Consider the following 22,793-nt stretch of genomic DNA (forward strand, 5'->3'; position numbering starts at 1 on the left):
GGGTCTTGCTCTTGCTCAGGCTGATTTTGAACTCCTGAGCTCAAACAATCCGCCCACCTCTGCCTCCTAGAGTGCTAGGATTACAGGCGTGAGCCACCGCGCCCGGCTGAACAGCAGAAATTTATTGCTCATAGTTCGGTAGGCTGGGAAGTCCAAGATCAAGACACCAATAGATTTGGTGTCTGGTGAGGGTTTGCTCTCTGCTTCAAAGATGGCACATTGTTGCTGTGTCTTCACATGGCCCAAGGGGCCACGAACCTCCCTCGAGCTTCTTTTATAAGGATAATAATCCCATCTATGAAGGCGGAGCCCTCATGACTTAATCACTTCCCAAAGGCCTCAGCTCTTAATACTATTGCATTGGGTATTAGGTTCCAGCATATGAATTTTGGCAGGATAGCAACATTCAGACCATAACAGTCTCCCTGTTGAATCCTCTTCCAGCACCCTGGTGTACCTCACATATTGATCCCACTTGTGGCTTGCTGTATAGTGCCTAGCTTCTGTGTCAGATCTGAAGTTTCAATAGGTCAGTAACTATCCTCCTCTTGCTCATCTTTGTATCCTTAGAGATAAGCCTAGTACACAATAGGAGCTTAACAGTGCAGACAGGAGTCTCTAGGAGCCTGGAGACCAGTTACAATGGCATACTCCAGGCTGTCCTCACAATCCACTTCCTTTCCCAGTGACCAAGGAGCTTTGTGCCGGGCAAGCTTATCGCTCCTGGGACAGGTACACTCCCCAGAGGCCCCTTACTGCTGCAAGATTATAGATTTCCATCTCGCTTATTTGGGCTCAGAATGGACCTTGGTTTAGAGCAATCCATTTTTTAACATTCAGTAGCACCCCCACACACAGGATGCCAAAGAAAATATACAGATAGCAAATAAGCATATGAAAAGATGCTCCACATCATATGTCATCAGAGAAATGCAAATTAAAACAACGAGATACCTCTACAACACCTATTAGAATGGCCAAAACCCAGAAAGCTAACAACATACAATAAAATGCTGATGAGGATGTGGGACAACAGAAACTTTCATTCATTGCTGATGGGAATGCAAAATGGTACAGCAACTTTGGAAAACATTTTAGCAATTTCTTAAAAAACTAAACATACTCTTACCATACGAACCAGAAATCATGTTCCTAGTATTTACTCAAAGTATTTGAAAACTTATGTCCACACAAAAATCTGTACATGAATGTTTATAACAGCCTTTTTCATAACTGCCCAAACTTGGATAAATAAACTGTGGTATATTCAGACAATGGAATATTATTCAGCATTGAAAATATGAATTATCAAGCCATGAAAAGACACACAAAAAAAACTTAGATGCATATTGCTAAGTGAAAGAAGCCAGTCTGAAAAAGCTACACACTATATAATTCTGACATATGACATTGTGGAAAAGGCAAAACTATAGAGACTGTAAAAAGTCAGTGGTTATCAGGAATTGGAGGAGAGAGGAACGAATAGTTAGAGCACAGATGATTCTTAGGGCAGTTAAACTACTTTGTATAGTGCTATACTTGTGGATATATGTCATTATATATTTGTCCAAACCCATAGAGTGTACCACGCCAACAGGGAACTCTAATGTAAAACTATAAACTTTGGGTGATAATGATGTGTCAATGTAGTTTCATGGATGGTAACACATGGACCACTCTGCTGGGGGATGTCGATACTGGGGGAGGCTCTGCATGTGTAGGGGGGCAGGGTACATGGGAAATCTCTGTATTTTCTGCTAAATTTTGCTGTAAACCTAAAGCTGTTCTAGAAAACAAAGTCTACTGAAAAAAAAAAAGACCAAACAATTCAGGATGTACACAGGGAGATAAAAACTAACCACGGGAGACCAACAGCTCTGGGAGACAGTCTCTGACACTGACTGACTTGTTTTTACTATTCTTAGGGCAAGGGAAGTCAATGTTTGATCGTGACAACCCTTATAACTTTGGCCTTGGGACCTTGAGATTGTTAGTGTGTGAATGAAAATTACTTATATTCAATTGAGGCCCTGAGTTGTGTCACCTATGCAGCTTCCTTTACCCACTTTATTTTCCCCAAATTATAGTACTCAGTTTGATACATGCTGTTCTGTTTATTCTTTGCAGAACTGACTTCAAGGGTGTCAAATGCTTCTGCTCCTCCTTACAGCTTACAACTGTGCCTTCCCTTGATTTCTACATTTCTTTTTTTCCTTGCTTATTGCCTCTGCCTCTCCACCAGAGCCCAGTAACACGTCCCTGGGTCCTTTATTTTTATTTTATATTTTTTATTTTTATCAGCTCACATTCCCACAGAGAGCTTATTGTCATTTTTATTTAGATTCCTGCCTTGACTCTTACCTAGTTTCCTATCAAAGGCTTCAGTATCCTTGGGGACCTAAGAGGCAGAGTGAGGAAAAGCCAACTGTGGGATGTTGCTTCGGCTGCACAGTGAAGGGCCCTTGTCTGTGTGTCTAGTGAAATCTCCATGCCCGTCTTTTTAGTTTTACCTACACACACACTGGAAGTCATGCTGGGCTCTAATTTGGTGGGCGACATGTGCTGACAAATAGAAAAACACATTTACATCAAATCCTTCCTTCTTGTCATCTCATAAATTTCAACAAAGTGTGTGAAACTAGGTTCTGGTTACCAATAATTTGGATTAGTCTCTTTTTACCAATACTCACATCCAATGTTATATCACTTCTTTTTTATATTCACTATCAGGCCATGATACATATGCCAATTAAGCTTGTAAAAATTGAATTTGAATTGAATTATTTTATCTTGTACAGAGACATTTTCCTGGAGCCATTAACCTATAGGAGAGAAAAAAATTGGGAAAGTTATACACTTCTTTCTCTTTTCTGGAAATGGATCATGAAATCTAATTTGAATAACAACTTTAAGAAATTACATGCTGTTCTACTTGATGTTATACAAAAGCTTTGCCTCTTCTCCTTGTTGGCCACTTCTGTTGTCATGGCAACAAACGTGATTTTCAAAGATGCAGCAGTGCATTTTCTGAACAGGAAGATCAGGCCATTGTTTATGAGAATAAGTGCTTAAGAACAGGTGTCACGAACATACAACTCACTGTCAAACTCACTAGAAAAAGAGCAAAATGGAATATTGCTATCACATACGATCAGGAAAATGTTAGAAGAAAAATAGAATGAATATGACATGACACTTGAGCATACAGAGCTTTTATTTGTGGGCTAATGCAGTATATAGATATGGAAATGCATAGAATGTAAACATAGAGTCACCGAAATTTAGCACTGGAATGGACCTCAAAGATAATCTAGAGTAAACTCTTAAGTTGCTCTAATGAAAAAAACCAGATAGGATTATTTTTCAGCAAGCTGCATGTGTAATTTCTTATGGGAAATCAATGAACACTAGAAATTTATGTTGCTATCAGGACAAATGCAGAGCTGATGTAAGTAGACATCATATGGTTTCAAAGTCACCTCCTTATTAATGAAACAAATATATTTTCTCTTAATATCAGAGAAGCTTGATTGGAGTACATGGTTTTATGGTAATTACCGTTACATCTAGGGAGGTAATCCCAATTGAGCAAAGTAATTGAGTTTTTAATACAATTTTTTCTTGCGTATGTGAGATAACTAATTATTTCTCACTGAAAATGAAAGGGAAGTTGAGTTAAATTATGTTATTCTTTAAGGTGTAAAGAATGACTCCAAGCTAAAGAGCAGTTGCTGATAACCATTTAAACTCTCTTATTCATCATTAAAAATCATCTCATAAAATGCTCCTTTTGGAATTACTTGATAATAAATGGGCAGGGTGAGGGTCTTCCAATTTCAAGATAACTCGGAATTTAGGTGAAGTGCTAATGAATAGTTTGTGAACCAGTAGTAAATCTGCCCGCAGCATTAATAATGCCCCTGGAGTCCTGTGGCATTTCTCTTCCCACAATGTGATTATCGTGAGGTTGTACTTTCAGCGACTTCGCTAAGGTTTAATCTTTTCCTTCTCGAACATTTATAAGACATTTTCAACATACCAGCTCCTATTAGATTTGTCAGTTTCGGAAAGTAAATGATATTTTCCTGTCAATTGCCGTTGCAGAATTCTATCAGCTGTTTTGGCATTATTTCCAAGAAAACTTTTTCATTCTAAATGTGTAGAATTTCCTCTTACTAATAAAGATGGGGACAAAATTGATATATTGATTGTAGGATCAGATTAATTTAAATAATAGGATCCAATTTTTAGCTATATAAACCAACAGGAATGTATGTTTAGGAGCTTTTCATATTGTTTTGGATCAATGGAAGAGCTTAATTTAAAAGAAATTTATTTAGTATATGGAGTCATTGCCACCAACTGTAATTTTATTGTGGAGAGTAAAGTTGATGTGAAAGGTGGAGAAAATTTTGGACTGTGATATAGCTATATAATAAAGAAATTTGTATGATTTAATACTGTGTCAATTTTGACAGCAAATATTTAGTTGATGGACAAATGAAAATGAATAACTCAATTTAGTATAAACTCTAAAAAGGCCACCAATATTAATGAACTAAGACTCTATATCAGTCATAGGTATGTCAATAATTATATGGTTAGCTTGGCACACAATTCTAAAGATTTTAAGCTGGTGAAAAGAAACAGTTGTGTGTGCCTGAGTACATGAGAACCATGTACGCACAAAAGGCAATAAAATGTAGTGGTTAAAAGAATGAGCTTTGGAGTCAGATTACTAATTCCAGCTTGCACACTTGCCTATCTAAAATTTCAGGTAAGTTACTTAAACTCCCTAGGCCTCAGTTTCACTGCTGTGAAATGGAAATAATAATTTCTAACTCATTGAGTAGAGTATCAATGTGATAAAAAGTACTTTGTACATAGCAGGTACTCAACAGCACTGATAATGATTACTATTTTGATAGTAATTATTACTCATTTTCATTTTAATAAAAATACTTTTGTTCTAGGAAATAAACACACAAGAAATATAACTAAGATGCTGAAATTTTTAAAAATAGACTCTTGGATTACCATACAGATGCTTATTGTAACCCTTATAAAATGAGTACATTATATCCTTTATGGTCTAACAAATCTTAATGTGTCATTTGTAAATTTACCTAGACAGTGGCTAAGAAAGTATTTTGGGTGGGTCAAGTGAATTGCCCAGAGTAGTCCTGGATAAAAGGCCCCTGCTACAGTGTGGTGTCATTTGTTTGAAGCAATTGCAGTCTTGGCTTCCAGACTAGAATACTGCTGTCTGGATTGCTGACTACACCCAGTGGTGTGCTGGTTAAACTGTCTCTCTCAATGATCATAGCAACAGTAACAATGACAGCATCAAAAGACCACACTTGGTGCATTTGCCCATTTTCATAGCATAAATACTTCCAGCATGGCTGATTTCAACAGTAATTCCTAAATATTTAACAATCAGCTCTTCAATATGAACCAACTCCTTCACACCACTGCACAAATTCTGTTCTGCCCACACCAGTTACAGATTTCTTGACTACTCTAGTGAGCCTATTCCTGTCTGCTATCACAAACTTGTTGCCCTACTCTGCCTGTGAGGCAGTGAGAGACAGGCTTACTGTGCCATAATGTGTCTCAATTTGAAAGCAAATTAGATCTTTCTTTCCAAATTTAAGGTCCATGGAAAAATTAACAACATTCCTCTTATTGGAATGATAAAATGAGTACAAGTGCTTAGACACAAGCTAGGTGGACCCACGTAAAAGAAAAGGTCAGTTGATTACTTTTTTGGACCTTACATGATCATGGATATGCACGAAAATATAAAGGTAAAGACATGATTGTACATAAAAGGTTTCCTTTGGATATTTATGGTTCAGGGAAGAAATCAATTTATCTACATAACTAGACTCTCTACACACAGGCAGACATACAGTATCTATCTATCTATATCTACCTATCAATCTATCTATCTATCTATCATCTCTCTTCATGATGTCCTTGATAATAATTAGATTAACTATAAAGACAGAACTTTGCCAATTAGGTAGCTTTATAATTCTTTATTTTTATTTTTTAACTTTATTTATTTCAGAATATTACAGAGTACAAACATTTTGGTTACATGAATTGCTTTTGTACAGTCTGAGTCGAAGCTATAAGTATGTCTATCACCCAGATAGAGTGAATTTTACCTGTCAGGAGTGAATTTACCCATCATTTCCTCCCCTCTCCCATCTACTTGAATTCCATTGAATTTTACTACCATATGTGCACATAAGTATTGATCAATTAGTTCCAATTTAATAGTGAGTACATGTAGTGTTTGTTTTTTCATTCTTGTAATACTTCAGTTAGAAGGATGGTCTCCAGTTCCAGTTGTTACAAAAGGTATTAGTTCACCATTTTTTTATGGCTGAGTAATACTCCACAGTGTACTTCTGGCTCATTTTCTTAATCAACTCACGTATTCATGGGCACTTGGGCTATTTCCACATCTCTCTGATGGTGAATTGTGCTTCTATAAACATTTGAGTGCAAGTGTTTATTTTATAAATTGGCTTTTTCTCCTTTGGGTAAATATCCAGTAGTGAGATTGTTGGACGAAATGGTTGTTCCACTTTTGGTTCTTTGAGATATCTCCATACTGCTTTCCATAGAGATTGTGCTAATTTGCAGTCCCACCAACTGTATATAAGTGTTCCTTTCTCTCTGCATCCATGCCACCATCTGTTGTTTTGGGACTTTTTCATAAAAGCCATTCTTACTGGAGTTATGTGATATCTCATTGTGGTTTTGATTTGTATTTCCCTGATGATTAGAGATGTGGAGCATTTTTTTCATCTGTTCATTGGCCATTTAGTCTATCTTCTTTTTAAAAGCTTCTGTTCATGTCTTTTGCCCATTTTTTAATGGGGTTGTTTAATGTTTCCTTTCTGATTTGCTTTAGTTCTTTGTAGATTCTGTTTATTAGCCCTTTATTGGATGTATACTAGGCAAATATTTTCTCCCATTTTGTAAGTAATTGTTTCCTTGGCTGTGCAGAAGCTTTTTAATTGAATCAGGTCCCATATATTTATTTTTGTTGTTGCTGTGATTGTCTGTGGGGTCTTCTTCATAAATTTTTTGCATAGGCCCATATGTATAAGAGCTTTCCCCCTCTTCTTTCAGAATTCTTATAGTTTCATGCCTTAGATTTAAGTCTGTTATCCATCGTGAATTAATTTTTGTGAGTGGTGTGGGTCCTGTTTCAGTTTTCTACATGTGGCTATCCAATTTCCCAGCACCATTTACTGCATAAGGCTTCTTTTACCCATTGTATGTTTTTGTCTGCTTTGTCAAAGATCAGATGACAGTATCAGGATGGTTTTAATCTGGGTTCTGTGTTCTGATCTATTGGTCTATGTCTCTGTTTTTGTGCTGGTACCATGCTGTTTTGGTTACTATAGCCTTGTAATATATCTTCAAGTCTGGTAAGGAGACACCTCCCAATTTGTTCTTTTTGCTTAAGGTTGCTTTGGCTATTTGGTGTCTTTTCTGCTTCCATACAAAGCATAGAATTATTTTTCCTAGGTCTGCAAAAAATGACATTAGTATTTAAATGTGTATTACATTGAATCTGTAAATCACTTTGGGTAGTATACAGTTGTATAGTATAGTATATACAACATTTAACAATGTTGATTCTGCCAATCCATGAACATGATATGTTTTTCTATTTGTTTATATTCTCTGCAATTTCCTTCTTCAGAGTTATCTCTGTAGAGGTCTTTTACCTCCTTAGTTAAATATATTCTTAGGTATTTTATTTTCTTTGTTGCTATTGTGAAGGGTATTGAGTTGTTGATTTGGTTCTCAGTTTGACTGCTGTTGACGTATAGGAATGCTACTGATTTCTATACATTGATTTTGTAACCTGAGACTTTGCTGAATTTGTTTATCAATTCCAGTAGTCTCATGGCAGAATCTTTGGGATTTTCTAGATATAAGATCATATCATCAGCAAAGAGTCATAGTTTGACCTCTTCTGCCCCCATTTGGATGCCCTTGATTTCCTTCTCTTGCCTGATTTCTCTGGCTAGGACTTCCAGCACTAAGTTGAATAGAAGTGGTGATAGAGGGCAACCTTGTCTGGTTCCAGTTCTAAGTGGTGATGGTTTCAATTTTTCCCCATTCAGGATGATGTTGGTTGTGGGTTTGTCACATATGCCTCTTATAATATTGAGGTATATTCCATCTATGTCTATTTTATTAAGCATTATTATCATAAACAGGTGCTGAATTTAGTCAAATGCTTTTTATGCATCTATTGAGAGGATCATATGGCCTTTGTTTTTGCTTCTATTTATGTGGTGAATCTCATTTATAGGTTTGAGTATGTTGAGCCATCCTTGCATCTCTGGGATAAAGCCGACTTGACTGTGGTGGATTATTTTTTTGATGTGCAGCTGAATTTGGGTTGCTAGAATTTTATTGAGAATTTTTGCATCTTTATTCATAAGGGATATTGGTCTGTAGTTTTCTTTTTCTGTTGTGTCCAATCCTGGCTTTGGTATCAAGGTGATATTGGCTTCGTAGAACAAGTAGGGGAGGATTCCTTCCTTCTCTTATGTTATGAAATAATTTCTGCAGTGTAGGTACCAGTTCTTCCTTGTAGGTCTGGTACAATTCTGCTGTGAAACCATCTGGTCTGAGACTATTTGTTGTTGCGAAATCTTTTATTGCTGTTTCAATTCTGTTACTTGATATTGATTAGTTCAGGAGGTCTATTTCTTCATGATTGAGCCAAGGGAGGTTGTGTGTTTCCAAGAATTTGTCCATTTCTTCAACGTTTTCAAGTTTATGTTCATAGAGATTTTTTTCTACTATTCAGAGATGATATTTTGTATTTCCATGGTATCAGTTGTAATATCTCCTTTTTCACTTCTGATTGAGCCTTTTGGGGTCCTTTCTTTTCTGTTTCTGGTTAATCTAGTGAGGGGCCTATCAATTTTGTTTACCTTTTCAAAGAACCAACATTTTATTTTCATTAATCTTCTGTATAATTGTTTTGTTATTGATTTCATTTAGTAGTGCTCTGACCTTAGTTATTTCTTTTCTTCTGCTAGGTTTGGGATTGGTATGCTCTTGCTATGCCAATTCCTTGAGATGATTCATTATATTGTTGATTTGTGATCTGTGTTTTGAATGTACGCATTTAAGGGTATAAACTTTCTTCTCATTAGTGCCTTTGCAGAATCCCACAGATTTTAACAACTTATGTCCCTTTTGCCATTTAGTTCAGAGAATCTTTTGATTTCCATCTTAATTTCCTCCTTGACCCAATAATCATTCAGTAATAGGTTGTTTAATTTCCATGACTTATGAGTAGAGTTGAGTGTTTCTTCTGTAATTGATTTCTAATTTTATTCCACTGTGGTCTGAGAAGGTACATGGTATAAATTCTGTTTTTTAAAATTTGTTGAGACATGTCTTGTGGCCTGGGATGTGACCAATCTTAGAGAATGTTCCATGAGCTGAAGATAAGAATATATATTCAGTGGTTTTTGGGTAGAATGTTCTATAGGCCCATTTCTTCTAGGGTTCTGATTAAGTCTGCCATTTCTTTGCTCATTTTTTGCTTGGAGGATCTGCCCTGTTCTGTCACTGGGGTGTTGAAGTCCCAGTTATTATAATGTTGCTCTCTGTCATTTGGATTAGGTCAAGTAGGGTTTGCTTTATGAATCTGGGCACACTTGTGTTAGGCACATAGATATTCAGGATTGTTATGTCTTCTTTTTGAATTGGCCCCATCACCATTATATAATGAACATCTTTGTCTTTCTTTATTTTTGCTGATTTGAAGTTTATGTTATCTGATATGAGAATGGCTATGTCAGCTTTCTTTTGGATTCCATTTGCATGGAATGTTGTTTTCCATGCCTTTACCTTGAGTCTGAATGAACCCTTGTAGGTTGGATGTTTTTCCTGGAGTCAGAAGATACTTGGCTTGTATTTTTTTATCCATTCAGCCAGCCTATGTCTCTTGAGTGGGGAGTTCAAGCCATTCACTTTTATTGAAAGAATTGATACGTGGGGTGGATTTCTGTTCATCCTGTTGAGATGAACTTTATTGCATTGTTTTACCCCTCGAGTCTTTGTGGTATCTGGGCTCTGACCTTGCTTTTGGGTGATTTTACACTGGTAGGTGTCTATTGTTCTGATCTGTGTACATTACAGTTCTGAGTATTTTCTGCAGGGCAAGTCTGGTCTCAACAAATTCCCTTAGCGTTTGCTTGTCTGAGAAAGTCTATTTCTTCCGCATATAAGAAACTTAGTTTTACAGGATACAAAGTTCTAGGCTGGCCCTTATTCTGTTTGAGAAGACTGAGAATGGGGCCCCAATCCCTTTTGGCTTGTAAGGTCTCAGTTGAGAAGTCTGCAGTTAGTCTGATGGGTTTTCCTTTGTAAGTTACCTGATGCTTTCATCTTATGGCTCGTAGGAGTGCCTCTTTTGTGTTTCCTTTGGCCAGTCTGATGACTATGTTTCATGGTTCTTTGCTTCTTTACAATGAATCTTTCTGGGGTACTTTGAGCTTCTTGTACCTGGATATCTAGATTTCTAGCAAGGCCAGGAAAATTTTCCTCAATTACTCCCTCAAATAGGTATTTCAAACCTTGTGTATTTTCTTCTTCACCCTCAGGGATGCCTATGATGCTTATGTTAGGCCTCTTTACATATTTCTTGTAGGTTTTGTTAATTCCTCTTATTTCTCAGTTCTTTCTCTTTGATTGACTTGTTTAACTCAAAGGTGTTGTCTTCAAGCTCTGAGATTCTTTCTTCTGCCTGCTCTAGCCTATTCTTAAGGCTTTCCACTGTGTTTTGCATTTTCTTGAATGAAATTTTCATTTCCAGAAGTTCTGTTTGAATTTTTTTAATAATTCATTCTCCTTAGTAAATTTTTCATTCATTTCCTGCATTTTTTTGTGTGGTTTCTTTGTGTTGGGTTTCCATTTTCTCTTGTATTTTGTTGTGTTTCCTTATGATCCATATTCAAAATTCTTCATCTGTCATTTTGATCTTTTCATTTTGGATGGTATCCATTGGTAAGGAGTTATTGTTTTCCTTTGGGGATGTCCTTTGGCTCTGATTTTTAATGTTCCTGGAATTCTTTCACTGATTCCTTCTCATCTGCCCCCTTGATGGAGAGACCTGGGGTTCTAAGGCCTGGCTTACAGGTCTGTCTCTGGTTCCCCACAGATCAATCCCTGAGCTTGCCAGGCAGAGGAATGCTGGTCCTGAGTTGTCTATGGGGTATTCTAGCAGATTAGATGTACCCCTCAGGTTACCTCTGACCTGCTGTCTTTCCTTTTCCCAGCAGTATGCAGTGAGTTAGATCCTCCAGCTTAGTCTCAGGGATGGTGGGTGGTAATTGGGAGTATTACCACTCCCAGCTGCTTCCTGTTTGCTTGAGTTGGAAGGTGCTATGTTTAGCTACAGGGTTGTTTGCCCTGTCATTAATTGATGTTTGCATGGAAGAGGCAGCTGCAGAGATTGTCTTTGTACCGGCGGTAAGCTTTGGTCCCCCCGGGTCGTGCATACAAATGCCCAAGCTTTAGAAGGGATCCTGTAGCTACCAGGGATTTGCTTGATGTTTATTCCCCATGATGTGTGGGCAGGAACAAGACAAGTGACTTATTCAGCCACTAGGGGAGCCACTTGTATGAAATTCAGGGCAATCTCTCCAAGCCATGTAGGCTGTTGATGTCTTGTGGGGCACCAGTTCTGGCTCACCTGTGTAAGCCGCCAGCACGTGATTCCGTGAAATGCCTGTGGGCAGGAAGCTTGCAAATTGCGGCAACCCCACTCTCAGTGGTGGGCTTGGCCAGGAACACACACCCATCATGGAGATGTAGCCGTTTGTGGGCTGCTTAGTTTAGAGTATTCTAGTGGTTGCAACGGGGCAGAGAGGCCACGGCTACTAGCTGGTACAGAGATAAAATTATTGTCTCTAATGCTGGGATTGGAGGGGGTACAGAGGAGTAAGTGTTTAGGTGTAAGATAGCCAGCACTCCAATCTGTCATGGCACTTTCCTGAAAAGTGACCCTTGTGAACACCTGAACTCCTGTGTATCATTGGTTCACCACCCTATTCCTATTTAACTGCCATGCATGGGCTCATGGAGGGTGGAAGCATCTCCAAAATGTTTTATGTCCTGATGCTTGCCGAAGGTATCTATGTGGGGGAGGAGGCCCCCTTTACCCTTTCACTGGGCTTCGAGACTCTCTGGGTTTAGACTGCGCCACTGTCTTGTCTTCCCTATCTTCTTCTTTCTTAGCTTTGCAGTTTTTCTCAGTTGGGTCTCTGGATGTCTCTGTTGTCTTTCCCTGTGATCCACACTTGAGCTGCAACTGCTCTCCGCTTTCCTCAGTCCAATATTCTACCCTCCAGCTGGGATGATCCAAAAAGGGATGTCTGTAGTCGGCCATCTTGGCTTCCTTATAATTCTTAAATTTGCAAATACCATTAAATAATTTGTGAATGCATTTTATCTTTTTTTTTGGTTAAAGTATTATAATTGGGGCTACTTTGAGGAGCAAATTAGTACTAAATTACAGATGTCCGATGTAAAATAATGTTCATTTTGAAAAGAGATGAAATAGAAACAATTGAATCATTTATTGTAGTTGAACTTTCTTCTCTCTTTTGTTTCAACAGTAACGATAGATTACAGAATTAATTTCTTTTACACACCGTGGTTTGATTAAATCCCCTTAAAATATAAAAAGACAATCCCCAAACCGCAGTTTCTTTACAGTCCTGGGATTGACTTTCTTACAATGATTTCTTCGTAGGTTGACTTATAGTAAAGGTAAGAGTATGGATTTGAATTGCTGCTGGCAAAAAAGCTTAGTCTATACTCTTCATGCAGTCATAGAATCAGGAATTATTTTAAACATCATCCTCAAACCTGTATTAAACACCTACATTATGCAGAGCACTGGACTGGAATTTGGAAGTGGATATATCAGCAGTGTTTGGCTTTTTACTCCCCTTCAAGAAGTCCTGAACTATGTAAGATAGCCATGCACTCAGATTCATGGCTGTTATCTTTTAATCCTACAATTGCTTTGGAGAACTTCACCATATGTCAGAACTTCCTTACTCTGCTAGCTTTAGCTATGCCAAGTTATTTTAAGGAACAGATTGATTGTTAATAGCAGAACTTTTTGGTGAGTCTTTAGGAAGAAAAAACTTTGTGTCCAGGCATTTGTCCCAGGGATATATGTGAAACATAGAGGAAATCAGAACTGAACTCAGTATGGAGAGAGGTCTCAGACTCTGATGTGTGTTGTGTGCTTCCCATATCAGCTTTCCTATCTCTGTAGTAATGCAGAGACTTGCAGCTTTAAAGAAGGAAGATGAGGGTTAGAAATGTACATCATGAAATAGCCAGAACACAGGACTTCGAGATGAATTTAGGTTAATCTCCCCTGGGAAGGAGCAGTTTCCACAATTCGGTGCAGGTCTCAGTGTGGGTTGAGAAACAAAACGTTGCAAAAGAGGGAGAAAGAGAATCATTGATTTAGTGGGGCTGTTAATAGCCAGGGTAAATGAGTTTCCTTTGAAGCAAGAGGCTCTGCCACAGGAAAGAAAGGCAGCATCTCTGCAAATAGAAGTGAGAAGGATTCAAGTATAAAAAGAAAGCAAAGATTCTAGGGTATTTTTAATTTGATTTTTGAGAGTCTGGATATCTGTAACTCTTGCAGATACAGTTTCAGTTAAGTGACAGGAAAGAAAAACAGAGAAAGAAACTGGATGTCTATTATTAAACCTTTTTCAAATATTAAGTTATTTTTTACTACAGCATCATTCTTTGGTCCATAGATTTTCATTCTTTTTTGTCATTAAATTCATATCTATGTATGGCTTATAATGCAATATCCTACCTGAGCTTCAAACTGTAGATGAATTTTAAAGTGAAATGAATTATTTCAACTAATACATTACAGATTTAAACTTGGATGTGGTAATTCACAAGGCAAAAAAAAAAAAAAAAAAGTTAATGATGTGCTTAGGGCTCTATGGAAAAACAGCAGGACCCCAGTGCAATCTCAATCAGGTCACTTATTAAGATATTTTTGAAGCCATTGATCCAATCTAGGGAACGTTTACTGAGTACTTATTAGATTCTAGATACTGTGGTAAGCACTAATATTTCAGAACAAAAACTCTATGAAGAAGATTGGGAAATCACAATTACAGAGAGGAGGAATTAATGATCAGAGAAGTGAAGTAGTATATGACATGTTGCCCAGGTAATAATGACAGACCCATATGGTCCTTACTGCAAATGCCAGCGCTGCCCACTGGAGGATGCTGCCCTACTAGCAGAGAAGCACTGTATAGGTGTGAATTAATGGGGTCACAAAGCTCTTTCACACACATTATTTCATTAGGTTCTCATAATAATCCTGGAAAGTAGGTATTGTTATTTTTATTTTTCGAGTGAGTAAACTAAAGCTGGCTGTGATTATATAACTCATTATAAGCTCCAAGTGGCGGAGATAGGTGCTTAGATTCTGATTAATTATTAATAATTGTTTGGTCACTGCCATATTTATGAATCTACAGGTGCTTCTTAACTGTACACATCATCAAAAGCTAAAATCATAAGATTTCCTGCCCATTAAAAATCTCAGGGTTAATTTATTTACTAAAATGGCTTTTCATCACTTTATATCTCTCCCCTTGTCTTTTCTTCTCACTATTCTTAAAGGATGTCACTGATGTAGTTTTCTTTTTAAGCCACAATTATGCTCCCTCTATTTTGTTGTTTCAAGAGCCACTGTGGAACTAAACACTAGCTTTTTCCTGGCCTTCAAAATTAACACTCAAACATCTTTTTATCTTTACAGAAAATTTCCTATTAGTATCCTAAAAAGAAAAAGGAAATTCTGGTTAATTTAAAAATGGCAAACACTGAGGAAGGTATATGGTTCAAGATATCTTTAAAAGCAGAAGCCTAGGCTGGGCGCGGTGGCTCACGCCTGTAATCCTAGCACTCCGGGAGGCCAAGGCGGGCGGATTGTTTGAGCTCAGGAGTTCGAAACCAGCCTGAGCAAGAGCAAGACCCCGTCTCTACTAAAATTAGAAAGAAATTAATTGAACAACTAAAAATATATAGAAAAAACCAGCTGGGCATGGTGGTGCATGCCTGTAGTCCCAGCTACTTGGGAGGCTGAGGCAGAAGGATTGCTTGACCCAGGAGTTTGAGGTTGCTGTGAGCTAGGATGACGCCACGGCACTCTACCCAAAAAAAAAAAAAAAAAAAAAAGCAGAAGCCTAGTTATGATTGGCCTTAGTTCTCTGTGAAATGTGAATAGTAGTACTATGTCTACTACTCTTGAGCTCCCTTCTGTGATTCTCTTGCTAGATAGTTCCCTGGAAGTATTCAATCTTTCATCATTTGCCATTTCCCTTGTTGTTGACCCTGTAAAACTCAGTGCTTCCCTTCATTTCAGGTCTTGTAGTTTTCCCAGGAGTTCTGTTAGTTCCCAGATGCCAGGAGCTCCATTTGTGTAAGCAGGTAAGTGCAGTGAGGCAGTAAACCATGCCTAAATTTCAGCCAGGTCTTTGGGACTGGCACCCTAGAAAGAAAGGGTGGCTGATTATTTCTAGAAATGGAGAAAGAAGAAAAACATGGGGATGCCATAGGAATGGAGATATTTATTTTGACCATTCTCAACTCCTTTCTCTAAATCAGTGGCTGGCATCAAAAGCATGAAGTTGAAGGCAGACGAAGGCTGGATTCTGGAGGGGACAATGCAAAACACTTAGAATTTCCTGAGGAGGAGAACTGGGACCATGACAAATACATCCTAGAGACAGGATGTCTTAGAATGGGGAAACTGGAACAGGAAAGCTCTTTATCTCTCCAGTCATTATGTGTTAAGAATAGAGGTTGAAGATTGATCTTTTACAGGGTTTAGTTTCCCTTTGCAATATTTGTGCTTAATGTTTATTATTCTGTTTATAAACTAGCTGTCAGTTGAGGCCTCCCTCACTCAAGATGTATAAACTTGACTTGAACTACTAATACCAAAGCTTGTTGAAGCCCCAGGTCTTCCAAAATGTCAGAGACATCTCAGGTTTTACTCATTATGGTCTGTTTTTTCTATCTATGAAGGTTTTATTGTTGTGTATGGTCTGTTTTATTCCACATCGAATGGATATAAATGTTTACTAGTTTCCAAAAAGAGCCCTTGCTATAGTTTGAATGTGTCCCCTCCAAACTTCAGGTATTGTCAATGTGATATTACTAAGAGGTGGGGCCTTTAAGGAGTGATTAGGCCATGAGGGCCCTTTATCATGAATGAGATTAAATGCCATTACAAAAAGGCTGAATGGAGGGAATTCATCTCTCTTGCCCTTCCTTCTTCCACCATGTGAGGACACAGCATTTCCCTTCAGAGGATGCAGCACTCACCAGAAAAGTGAGCCTGCTGGGACCTTGCCCTGGGATTTCTCAGCCCCTAAAAGTATGAGAAAATAAGTTTCTGTTCTTTTTAAATCACCTAGTTTTAGATATTTTGTTATAGAAGCACAAATAGACTAAGACAGTCCTTTATCAACTCTTTGGCTTCCAGTTTATCTCTTTTTCATTTCTATCATTTTCTTTCTTTCCTACTTTCTCCTTTTCTAGATGCCCCAAATTCCTTTTTGTCCAATATGTTTGCAGTGGGAAGTAGTCAGTCTTTGTAGAGATTCTTACCCCAAAATAACTTAAAGTCTTTTTTCAACAAAAGTGAGTTTCTGTTTAAGGGGATTCTTGTACCTACATGTAGCTGCTGGACAAATAATATTTTCTCTATATCTTAATAAAGTTAAATTACTTTTTAAATTTCATCTTTAGAAATCACAAATGAGAATGGTCTAGTTTAATCAATCTTTTCTTTACAGGTGATAGTGACATCTCTATTATTTTGCCTCCAAGTTGTAAAGGTTTTTTTGTGACTGTATTTGTCATGACGTGGGGGAAAAACTCCATCAATACTGGAAAACTTTTCCAACTCTCCTCCCCCAAAAGAGAGTTATGGTAGATTGGCACAAAGAGGGCTTCAGGCTAGAAGCTAGTAGAATTTAGCAGGACACACAGTTTTCTCATTTCTGTTACGTACTTAAATGGGTCACATTCTTCTTTTTCTTCCCTGAGTAAAGTTTTGATGTTATAGCAGTCACCTTCTAGCTGGAGCCAGCATACTGGGAAAAATGTTCTGTAACCAGGCTTGAATATTTTTCCTTCTCAGACAATAATTCATAGGGAACTCCATTGACGATCCTATGAATATGACTTCCACTTGTCTTAGGAGTGCTATTGATATTCCCTGAATTTATGAGTTGTTGGATCAGACATTGCCAAATTCATGAAGGGTTCTCAAGTTCTATGGATCCTGGTATCCAGTAGTCAGGCATTCAGTGTCTATAGGTGCCAGTAATGATCCAAGACTATTTCTTAAATGAATAGTTAAAATAGAGGATAGTTACTTGCTGAAGAGGACCTTTCTTATGATTTTTTGACCAGGGTCCAGCACAGGATTCATACAGCATCTTGACCAGTCATACACACTATAGCCACCATCGAATCTGTTGGGTCTTAGAGACCAAGTGGCACAAAGACTTCTACAGAAGACTGGACCAGCTAGAAAAATCATCTTTTGCTCCCCAAATCTGAGAAATCTTATGGTTTACTTAGTAGTGTCCAAATATGTTATACGCTGACTTTAAAATCTAAAGAGGCCTACCAAGTGCCCTATCTTAGTTGTAGGAGGTACAAATTTGGCTTCTTTTATTTCACTTTGGAGATGATATATTGATATGTTTCATATGACTGGACCTCCTGAAATGTCAATGAGCTCACAAGTTCTTGGATTTTGTGGAATTTTTGTTTCACTCTGTACAAAAACATTTTCCCAGGGCATCTAGAGTACCTTCTCCTTCCTACTTATCAAGTCCTGCCAGGAGAATGTCATCAATGTAGTTGAACTGAATATTGATGTCCTCTGGGATGGTGAGAGGACCAAAAGGCCTGAGAAAAAATTACGAAATAGATATGGAGAGCATATATAGCCATGCCAAGTAAAAGCAAATTGTGTATTTTCTGTTTATTGCAAAAAGGAAAGAAAGGATATGCCAGATCAATAGTTTTATACCTTGTTCCAGGGGATAGGTAGGCTTGTTTTAGCAAAGGCACCACCTCTGAGAAAGTAAGCTGAAAGTGAAGCAGTTAATCTTAAATACCAAGCAAAACTTGTTGTTCCACAAAGCTCATCTGGTCTTTTGCACCAACATTAATTGGAGATGTGGTAGGGTTCATCATCCCTTCATTTTTCAAGTGTTTGATGGTGGCTCTATACTTATGACTCCACTTGATGTTGGAGTGCTATTACTCCCTCAGGGATATGGTATTGCTTCTGGTTCAATAGTTTAGCAGAACATGAAGGAGGAGCAGCAGGGGCTTCTACTGGCCATTTCAACCATAAGAGTTCTCTATCTGTAGGTCAGAGAACCATTATGGTGATAACTTCCAACTCTACTCTCAGAAAATAAGGAAAAATGGCTACATAACCATACATTTTTTGTTCCCTTGAATTTTTCTATATTTCTGCAATTGGCCATTTAATAAATTCTTTACAGCTATACCTTTCTGAATATATTAACTATTTCCTCTGGGGAGCCTGACTGATACAGGTTGAGTTTCTGAGACTGACAGCACCATCTGCTACCTCTGCAAAGACCAGGAAGTTCTCAATTGTGAAGGTGCCACCCTAGCTGCCAGGTCCAGAAGTGTGTCATGCCTTTCACGATCAGTAAGCTGCTAAATCAGGAGCTGCTGCCATACCTGGGGACTCCAGAACAACACTGACACTGCCATTTTCCACCCAGATAGATGTTCTCATCTCTTCATGTAATTCAGTTCTGAATTAAAGTCCTGCCCAAGTGCATCTGATTGTGGGATTTAAATCACCTGTCATCACTTGAGCAGCATGGGAAGTGTTTGAATTTTTATGTTTGGGAAGAATTTATACATATTTCAAAATGTGAGAAGTAATTTAGAAAATTTGGGACATATGTGAATGACAGATGTTCACTTATTATGTCTTTCATTCTCTTTTATCCTTCATCATAATCACTCAACTGGCTTCCATCCCTGTTTAATCATAAGTTTTCTCATTTCTTCTATCATTATTTCCCGTTTTTTGGTCCTATTTCTCATCCTTTAGTACTTTTCTTTTGCTTTAGAATAGTCTCAGAGTGTCTTGTACCAAATACCATTTAAAAACTTTTCTTCACACTAGAGATAAGAGCCCCAGTATGGTTAAGGCTGGCCTCTTCCCTTAGTGAGGACTCAGAACTACTTTTTTCTGGTCAAGGAAAGCTTGGATTCCTTTGAAGAGACAGGTATAAATGCATAGATCCAAGGCCCAGAGAAACTGGTTCTCAAAGCAGTGGTTCTCAAAGTGTTTGAGCACTCCTGTGAGTCAACAAGATCCTTTCAGGAGGCCCATGAGATTCTCCCTTTTCCACTTACTTGCAAGGCTGGATTTTCTTCATCTACTTCTAGAAAAATAATATACCATAACAGATTGAATGCTGAAGCCAATATGAAAATTCAGCTGCCTTCTGTTAAGCCAGATATTAAAGAATCTTGTGAAGGGCAGCCAAAAAGATGGCCAATTAGAGACATTGTTTTTTTGGACCATCCTGGCAGGAAGGTAGAATATTGGACTGATGAAGTTGGCGAGCAGTTGCAGCTCAGGTGTGGATCACAGGAAGAAACAGCACAGACGTCTGGAGACCCAAATGAGAAAAACTGCGAAGCTGAGAAAGAAGACAGAGAAGAGAAGACAGTGGTGCGGTCCAAACCCAGAGAGGCTCAGAGCCCAGTGAAAGGGTAAGAGGGGCTCCCCACCCCTACATAGATACCTTCAGTGAGCATCATAATATAAAACATTTTGGAGGCAGTTCTATCCTCCATGAGCCCAGGCACGGTGGCTAAACAGGAATAGTGGGGTGAACTCGTGATCCACAGGAGTTCGGGTGTGCAAAATGGACACTTTTCAGAAGAGTGCCATGAGAGATTGGACTGCTGGCTATCTTACACCTAGACACTTCCTCCTCTGCACCTCCTCTAATCCCGGCATCAGAGAGAGCAATTTTAGCTCTCAGGCCAGCTGGTAGCCATGGCCCATCACCCCCATTGCAACTGTGAGAATACTCTGAACCGAGCAGCACACGAATAGCTGTATTTTCATGGTGGGTGCATGTTCCCAGCTGAGCCTGCCATGAGAGTGGGGCCACCATAATTTATGAGCTTCCTGCCTGCAGTAGTTTCATGGGATTGTGCGCTGGTGGCTTAGACAGGTGTGCGGGCTTAGACCAGTGTCCCCCAAGATAAGAGAGTGGTGCAGGGAGACAGGGGAGAGGACTCGGTCCCAGACACAGGTGGTAAAAAAGCCCTCGGGGATATATCCAACAGTAGAGTGTGGAAGGCTGCTGAGGAATGGGGATCTATGAGCATGCCCATCCCACACTCCTGCTGGAGAATCACCATATTGGATAGGGGTGTGGCACTTGGAGTGAATTAGCTTAACCCCTGGTTCCCATGACAACCAAATGCCTTGGGTGGGCTAGCTGAACTGGAGCAGTGGCCAGTAACCCCACTCATTACAACACAGAGTGCAGACTGAGCCAAGAAACTCATGAGCCTCTGCTTCTCCCATGTGGGAGTGTGCCCCTGGCAGAGGCCCCTGCAAATAAATAGGCCTAACACTCTCCCTTTGGGGTCTTATGGTGGAAAAGGTGTGCACAATTGGGGACCCCCCATCCACCCATGTCCTGGGAGATGCACCCTAGGGGGTCAGATACATGGACTGAGGGTAGTTCAAGAGCTGGTCTCTGACAGTGAGGAAACTCACATGAATTGATCTGATGGGACAGTGCTGTGGAGTTACAGGGAGTGAATAGGGAGGGCACCCATACCACCTTGCAGAGAAATTGCACTAGTGGACAGGAAGGAAAGAGCCTGGCCAGAAGCCTTCGCTCTCAAGCAATTAGGCACCTCCCTCAGGAGCAGCCTAGCTGGCTTGGAGAGATTTCCCTGAACGTCACACCAGTGGCTCCCCCTACTGGCTGGATAAGCAAACGCTGAGACCCACTGAGGCATTGCAAAACCTCCCTCTGTTCTCGCAATTCAGCCACGATTTGTCTTGTTACTCCCTCAACCTCAGGGGGAGTAGAGATCAAACAAAACCCCTGGGAGATACAGGGTCCCTTCTAAAGCTTGGGGCATTCATATGCCCCACCTGGGGAACGAGAGCTTACCATGGGCACAAAAGACCATCTCAGCAGCTGACTCTTCCATGCAAATTATCAATCAATGCGAGGGAGAACAACCCTGTAACTAAACATAGCACCTTCCAACTAAAGCAAACAGGGAGCAGCTGATTCATACTCACAAGTACCACCTATCATCACCGAAATTAAGCTAGGGGACCTAATTCACTACACACTACACACTGCTGGTAAGAGATGAAGACAGCAGGTGAGAGGTAACCCAAGTATTACTCAGCCATAAAAAAAATGGTGAACTAATACCTTTTTTATACCAGAATTCAAGCTATACTACAAAGCTATTGTAACCTAAATAACATGGTACTGGCACAAGAACAGAGAACTAGACTAATGGATCAGAACAGAGAACCTAGATATAAAACCATTCTCATACTGCCGTGTGTTCTTTGACAAAGCAGGCAAAAACATACAATGGGGAAAAAAATTACTATTCAATAAATGGTGCTGGGAAAATTGGATAGCTACATGTACAAGACTGAAACAGGATCTGCACCTCTCACCATTCACAAATATTAATTCACAGTGGATAACAGACTTAAATGTAAGGCATGAAAGGATAAGAATTCTGGAAGAATAGGTTGAAAAAACTCTTGTAGATATTGGCCTAGGCAAAGAATTTGTGAGGAAGACCCCAATGGCAATCACAGCAACAACAAAAACCGATAAATGGAACCTGATTAAACTAAAAAGTTTCTGTATAGCCAAGGAAACAATCAATAGAGTAAATAGTAAATAGACTACCTACATAATGGGAGAAAATATTGCATGCTATATATCCAATAAAAGGCTAGTAACCAGAATCTACAAAGAACTCAAGCAAATCAGTAAGAAAAATTAAACAACTCCATTAAAAAGTGGGCAAAAGACATCAACAGAACCTTTTTAAAAGGAGATAGACTAATGGCCAATAAACACATGAAACAATGTTCATCATCTCTAATCATCAAGGAAATGCACATCAAAACCACAATGAGATATCACCTAACTCCAGTGAGAATGGCTTTTATCAAAAAGTTCCAAAACAATAGATGCTGGCATAGGTGTGGAGAGAAGGGAACACTTCTACACTGTTAGTGGGACAGCAAACTAGTACAACCTCTATGGAAAGTAGTATGGAGACACCTCAAAGAACTAAAAGTGGACTTACCGTGGATTCAGCAATCCCACCACTGGGTACTCAGTATTAAATTGGAACTAATTGATCAACACTCATGTGCACATATGGTATTACAATACAAGGGAATTCATGCAGGTGGGAAGGTAGAGGAGAGGATGGATAAATTCATTCCTAATGGATACAATGCACACTATTTGGGTGATGGACAGAAGCAATTCATATAACCAGAACATTTGTATGCCTGTAATATTCTGAAATAAAAAAATAAAGATATATTTTAGATATATAAAGAAAAAGAA

This window comes from Propithecus coquereli, unplaced genomic scaffold, assembly GCF_000956105.1.
Source record: "Propithecus coquereli isolate 6110/MARCELLA unplaced genomic scaffold, Pcoq_1.0 Scaffold24, whole genome shotgun sequence".
NCBI lineage: Eukaryota > Metazoa > Chordata > Mammalia > Primates > Indriidae > Propithecus > Propithecus coquereli.